This window comes from Pygoscelis adeliae, unplaced genomic scaffold (assembly GCF_000699105.1).
Source record: "Pygoscelis adeliae isolate BGI_AS28 unplaced genomic scaffold, ASM69910v1 Scaffold113, whole genome shotgun sequence".
NCBI lineage: Eukaryota > Metazoa > Chordata > Aves > Sphenisciformes > Spheniscidae > Pygoscelis > Pygoscelis adeliae.
This window is the reverse complement of record NW_008825108.1, coordinates 8,389,511-8,396,324: the sequence shown is the minus strand read 5'-3', so window position 1 is coordinate 8,396,324 and position 6,814 is coordinate 8,389,511. Positions and strand designations below refer to the sequence as shown.

The 6,814-nt window shown below is 43.0% G+C and overlaps 1 protein-coding gene across 1 annotated transcript in view; it reads left to right on the top strand.

Annotated features, from left to right (window-relative positions):
• The window catches only part of HMGA2 (high mobility group AT-hook 2), a 123,487-nt gene that overhangs the window by 99,701 nt on the left and 16,972 nt on the right, over positions 1-6,814 (top strand). The window lies entirely within an intron of this gene.

Sequence of the window (6,814 nt, the reverse complement as noted above, 5' to 3'; positions counted from 1 at the left end):
CAACATCCTAACTCTGCCATTTGGTTGCATATGCACCAGCCTGTGGGCATGGGAGCAGGTCCATCCCTGCCCGGCAGAGCCCATGGGTTGTGCTGCCATACCTCGGTGAATATGAATGATTGCTGAGTCAAGAGCATAAAGGGTCCATTGCTTTTCTGGAAAGAGATCTGCTTTCAGAAGGGAATGATACTTTTTTTTTTCCACCTTATGGTTTTAATACGTTATTGCACAGTGTACATTATTGTAATGTCTACTGTAATCTGAATTAGGAGCTGTTACATAAGAAATAGAAAACATCCTAGCTGTGAGTTGGAAGGGTGAAATGATGTAACTCTCCAAAGCATGTGCAGGAATCGGGTTTCTACAAAAGAAATCAATACAGTCGCAGCAATGATGAATCCATGGCACTGGCAATAATATTAACGTCTCCGAATGGTGGAGATAACATACAGGATGAATGCAGTAGTACTTTCAAGTGAGGTAAGTTTTTCAAGGCGAGGTAATGTCTTTTACTAGGCCAGCTTATGCAAAAAACACAACGGCGGTCCCCGAGGACTTACCATCTATAACCTTCTGACTACACCACACAATTCAAAACACACCAAGTTGTTCTAATAAAAGATATTTCCTCTCCCTGGTCTCGCTTACATCCTTGAACTGTTACGGCCGCAATCAGGCTATTCCTACTACAACATGGTAGAAAACCTGCCGGTGGACACAAAGCCAGTCATCTCTTCCATGGCATCTGAGAGACAGGGAGTCTTAAACCCTGCTGTGCAATGGAGGCCAAATTTGGGAGGCAAAGGCTGTTCATGTTGTGGTTTCCTCTGGTGTGTAGCAGAGCTCATCCCCACCGGGGTCAGCAGGATAAAGGGGTCTAGAGCTGGTGGCTCTGCCTGCAGCCTAGCCTGGCAGAAGCTGTTGCCGCTGATGGCATGTGTGATGCCACTAGGTCTCTGATCTCCCCGGGCACGTACTCCTGTGAGTGTTTTGTTTGAACAGTAATCGAGTGCGAGCCCTAGCACAAGAGAGGAAGAAATCGCTGGGACTGAGGCTGGGCTGGGGTGTGGGAGGACAAAGAGGGGACCTGGGACTCCGTCTTTTGGTAGCAGAACAAAGTAACAACATATTTAACTGATGGCAAAATGATGTAGATGTTTGAACCAAAGCACCAGGGTTCCCTGTGTGGATCTTCCTGTCCCTTCTTTCCCGAAGCGGTGACTCCGGTGGGGATGCCGTAGGGTGTTTCAGCCAGCCGGATGCAGCCAGTGCTGCACGGTGCCTTGGCAGCATCTCTGTGGTCAGAGACACACACAGAGAGAGAGAGAGCTCTGGAGAGAGAAAAGGAGGCCCTTTGACATTCCCATTAGTAATGGAAATGTTTGTATAGAAAACGAGGAGGCACGGAAGAATGCTTGAAAGGAGAGAGAGAGAGCGCTTTTTAGAAATCCCCAGTCATCACAACACGACTAGTGAAATTACACTCTTTAAATTATTTGTGTGCCATGTCTTCACTCAGAGAACATTTAATTTTTTTAATCCTTGGCCTGAGGGATGTTCAGTGAAATCATTAACTTGTCTTTAACCCTTCCTGGTTTTAATAGGCCCTGCTCCCACACTTATGCTAGCACAACACTGCAGTTTTGCTGGGTGTGGGTGCATGGCACGGAACAAAAATTATCGCTGTGAGCAAGTGCTCATGACGGTGTCTTCCTGAGGCTGAAAGAAGGTGGAGGTAAAACAGTGTAATTCCTGGGATGGTCAGGAACTTCATGCTGCTGGGTTTCACTTAAGTCCGGTTGCCTTTCTCCGTTTTCTTTTTTACACTACTGAATTTCCCTTTAAAGGAGGGAGGTTCAGACTCAGAATTAACAACAAGAACATGAGCTCATGCAGGCTTCCTAATCTGAGCTGTCTAAGGAAATAGTGATAAATTATATAAACATGGGGACTACATGGAAGTTCATGGAGGATAATGTAAATCTTACACTACATTCAGAGGAATCTCTTCCTTTTCCATCTGTTTCCTTCAAAATATCCTCCCAGATGGCTTTACCATGTGGCAGTCTGGATTAAGTTAGAAATGTATCCTTTCTTCATCAGTGGGGACTGTAAAAGGTTGCAGTCGAGAACTGCTGTGTGATGGTGAGCGTGTTACCCTAGCCTGCCTTGGTAAAGGTGGCAGAAACTCTTGGCCAGGTTTCACCCCTGAGTGCCGTGCCTTGAATTTTTGTGTATTCTCAAAGATTTCTATGAACGTTAGTTTATATCACCGTTGCTCTTGTTACTGTTGCTAGTACCTATGCCTCTTAGGTTTGTGTCATTTTTAAAAATATAGAAACAGCAAGACTAGATAAAATTCTCATTTTATGAATAACAGCTCTGTTCCCATCACTGTTTCCCAGATTTTAAGCATCGTGCAGGGCTCCGCCATGCTCTAAATCTCTTTATGGGTATCTGCTGTCCAGTTTAGGGCCATACAGATGCCTATATAAACTTCTGCAATATCTTCAAACATCCCCAGAGCTCTGAAGTTTTACCATCACACAGCTGGTAAATGCAACAGTAAAATCCACTGGAAATCTACACACCCATATCATTAATACAAACCTTTAAATACTGTGGTCTGTACACATCTTTGTGATGATCACTGACGCGTAACTCTCACACTTCCTTGGGGAAATGAGGAAAAGATAGCCAGCCTAACTGCGTGACATGGGTAAGTTTAGCACCTTCACGTAAATATGTGCCTAAACCTCAAAAACAATACGCTCCTTTGAAATCTGCTCTGTCTCCAAAGAATGGACAGCCAGATCTTACAAGCATGATGTAGTAATATTCTTACCGAGGTGTGCAAATAAACAGTCCAAATAGAAATAGAAATTTCTCCATTTTCTCATTTTTAAGCTATTTGTAGCGGCTGTAGCCTCAGCCATATGGGGGAGTTACACTCTTAAGTAATACAAAGGAAATAGATATTTTTAGGAAAACATCATGAAAGCTATCAAAGTTTTCTGGAAACAGGACATCTTTTATTTTTATCATTTCTGGAGAGAAGAAATACTGTGAGTGTAGAACAGCCCTTTGAAAATCTTCTTATAATCTCTTTGGGAGGTCTTAAAATCTCAATTCCTTGCAAATCCTTTGTATCTGAGTCTGAAAGACAGCATATCAGTCAGAAAGACAGTGTATCAGTCAGAAAAGTACACATAAAGTGTACATGGAAAAGTGTACACAAAAAAGTATACAGAAAAAGTACATGAAAGGTACACATAAAGTGTACATTTCTACCTCATGCTAAACACAGTAGATGCTTTTAAAACAATGTCTAAAAACATCAAATCCTAACAAGAATAAAAGCTAAAAAGAAAAGTGTTATTTTGTATAGGAAAGAAAATGCAGATTCGCTGTATTTTTTCCTGTTGCTCATTTCTTAGTCTCGGTATCAATAAAGTTATGCATGTTAATTAGTCATAATATATATACACCTCACAACTTCACGTTATATGTGTTCCCCAGCTGCATCCATCACATATGCTTACTCAGTGTAGGACACAGTAAATGCTAAAAGCGTCAGACGGGCTCTGCAGCCTAGGAGCTACATCTGTGATTCACACATTCATATGCTGCCCAAAAGCAGCAGACTTTGTGAGTAGAGCTGAGCCCAGGACCTGTGGTGGTTGTGTGGCAGGTCCGACGCGCTGGGACACCCTGGCTGGCGAGCCCACGGTGCACATGCTGCGTCTCCTCTCTGTGCCGTGCAATAAATCTGCACATCCACAAGCTTCAGGTGTTCTGCATATGTGCTAGCCACCACATGTGGATTTATTTTTTTCCCTTCTGGGAAATCCCAGAGACAAATGTGGTAGAAATACTCCAGAGATCCACTTTAGCAGGTTGAAAAGAAGCTTCCAGTGTCACAGACAGGATGGCAAATCCTTTGCACCCATGCAGGTGCACATACACGTCTGAGAGGGCATGTGCCACTGTCCAAGCACACCCTCTGTCCTGCCGAGCCGGGAGTATTGCAGCCTTACTCAACTGAGCCTTGGCTGTAGAAACATTGAAAAACCTCTGCCCTGGAGATTGACCTGGTGCCCTGGGGTTTCATTGCTCTTCCCACTGCATCCAGCAAGCTGTGTTATGTGTCGTGTACTTTTTCTGTATTTACTGATATGGAGAGTCAGAAAGCTGTCAGATCCCAGGGGGACAATGGTCCCTTTCCAATGGTATGTGGAATTTTATACTTCAGAGTAGGGTAACTGCATGTGTGTTATACACACCATTCCAGAACATCCTCTGAAAGGCTGTTACCATTCTTTTATGATTGTTGTTTCTAAAGCAAATACTGAATGTTTTCCCAAAGACAGCGATAGGGGCCATCTTATATGTGCTGGAGGCCCTTGATACCATGTGCACATCCGCCAAGCAAGTGTATATCACAGCTCCATCAGCCCAGACTGACTGCACCTCCCCATGCGGACCGTGGTCCCAGTGGAGCTGCCCAAAGCTTTCATAGAGGGGCTGAGCCCTGGACCTGCTGCGGGGCCCTCCAGCTCAGTGCCGCCAGTCCACCACCACCAGATGGGGGGACGATGCTTGTTGGAACTGGTCAGAGGTTTTGCATAAATAGCTTCATGATGAAATAATCTGGTTTTGTTGACCCTTTTCCCCATAGGTGTCCTTGGAATTTTTGTTTTTCCAAAGCTTCACAATATTATGATCACTTGGGGACTGAGTTTTTTCAATCAAAATAGGGTTTGATTTTGGTTTTGGAACACTTTTGCTTTGCAACATCCTTCCAGATTTTGCTTCTGAGTGTTCTGGAAACATTTTTTCTGATTTGAAAACATCATTTTAACAAATGGATAAAAATGTCATGGGAAGTCTTATGAAAAATGGCTCCAATTTGAAAATCATGTTCATTGTTACCAGTTCTGCTGTTTATTTTTCAAGCAACCTGTAAGGATTGCTTGGTGCAAAATGAAAAGAACAAGAATAATAGCAAACTTGTGAACTACAACCAGAATTATTAAGAAATTAGGTGGATGCCTGAACTGCAGGAATGGACCTACCATTGCTCTGGGAGAGGTTTGAATTTGATTTTAAGGAAATCAGGAAAGTCTCTTGCTTTCTTCATGGATGCAGTAGATGGAGTCTTGTGGAGGGTGCTGGGCTTTACGTCCTTACCTTCTTTCTCCTTCCGAGGCAAAATGGTGGCAACTGCATGATGTAGTTTCCAAAGGAAGACATATTCAGTCTTCTTTTATAATCGGTTTATTGTGACAGGGAGACTGAATAGTTTGTCTGATGACTGAAAAGAAAAAGAGCACAGTTTTTTGAAATAAGAACAAAAAAAAAATCTGGGGAAAAATACAGAAGTTGCAATTACTAGTTCTATAAACAGATGAAGCACTAACCTGTGCTAAAGAATGAGGGCTAGAAGAGGAAGTCAGTTATTTCTGACAGCAAATATTTCGTTATTTATATGACACAACTTTCTGAATAGACTCTGAATAACATAATTCAATGAGACTACACCTAAATACCCAAATCAGTGTAAGATTCAGGTTTCCAAGGTTTTAAGAATTTATGATTGTCATTTATTACATAGCCATGATACAGTAACATTTTTGAGATGGTGGCTTCTATAAATTTGGCTGTAAATAAATTAAACAAATAAGTTGAGATATTATGTGACCAGAAGGAAGGGAAGAAAATAACCTTCAGGACAGGAGTATATTCAAATATTCAGTCACTTTTGAAGAGTCAAAAATCAGAAATACATACAGTGGTCTGACGATATAGGTTGCTGCTCTATGAGGCAATTTTTTATTACATTTTTATAGTTTCTTTTGTTGATAGTGGTAGGTGCATGCTGGCCTCTCAGTGATGAGATGGCAAAGACTTTGCCAGCAAGTACAGTTTCACACAATGAACACTAGAGCCATGGGGCCATTACCACAAATCAAGTTTATAAAAATCACTTTTATAAAAATTGCTTTTGCTTGCAGCTCATTTGAGTATCTTCTTCAACTGAACCCATCCTACCAGTAATGAAAATATAGAAAGAGCTCACCTAGCATTTCCACCATTTCATGGAGAGCACAAAGGGAACAGGCAGATGGTTTTTACAAAGGTAGTTAAGCATTTAAGTGTGCATGATAACCACTGCTTCACTAGATATTCACGTAACCTTTGTAATCCAGCCCTGAATCTTTTTTATTTACCAGGAGATACACAGGTAGCCCCGTTTCCCTGCAGGTAGAATTTGGGTTTTTAATAGAGAAAATTACAAAATACACCGATCCCTACCTGCCCAGTCTCTCCTGCAGTCAGCAGGTGCCTTAGCTTCACCGCAGGAGTGAAAGGCACTTGCCCAGCAGCTGCACTGTCATAAGGCGCTGCCTACCCCAGGCTCCTGTCTCACATTATTTGGGACTCAGAAACCCTGTATGGCCTCTGCTAGGATCCAGTGTTTGGGGAGTGGTGGTGGGAGTGGAATGAGCTTTGCAGGGGAGCAGGGGTAGCCTGCTTCTCGTACGACCGTGGTGACCACAGGAGTTGCTCTGGAAGTAGGTCACTTGAGCAGCAGCCCCATTTCTCATCCCAGCAGCGCTGCAGGCTGCCAAGCGAGAAGTGTTCTCCATGCCACTCACTGAACCTGGGACACAGTGCAGCTAATGATTCAAAGGTTGAAGAGCCACTGAGCAAACAACCAGGGGAAGACTGTTTTGTTGAGTTCCAGCTTCACAGCAGCACCGGCCTCAGTGCTGCTGGGCAATGCCTGAGTTTAGAAAAGAAACAGGATTTT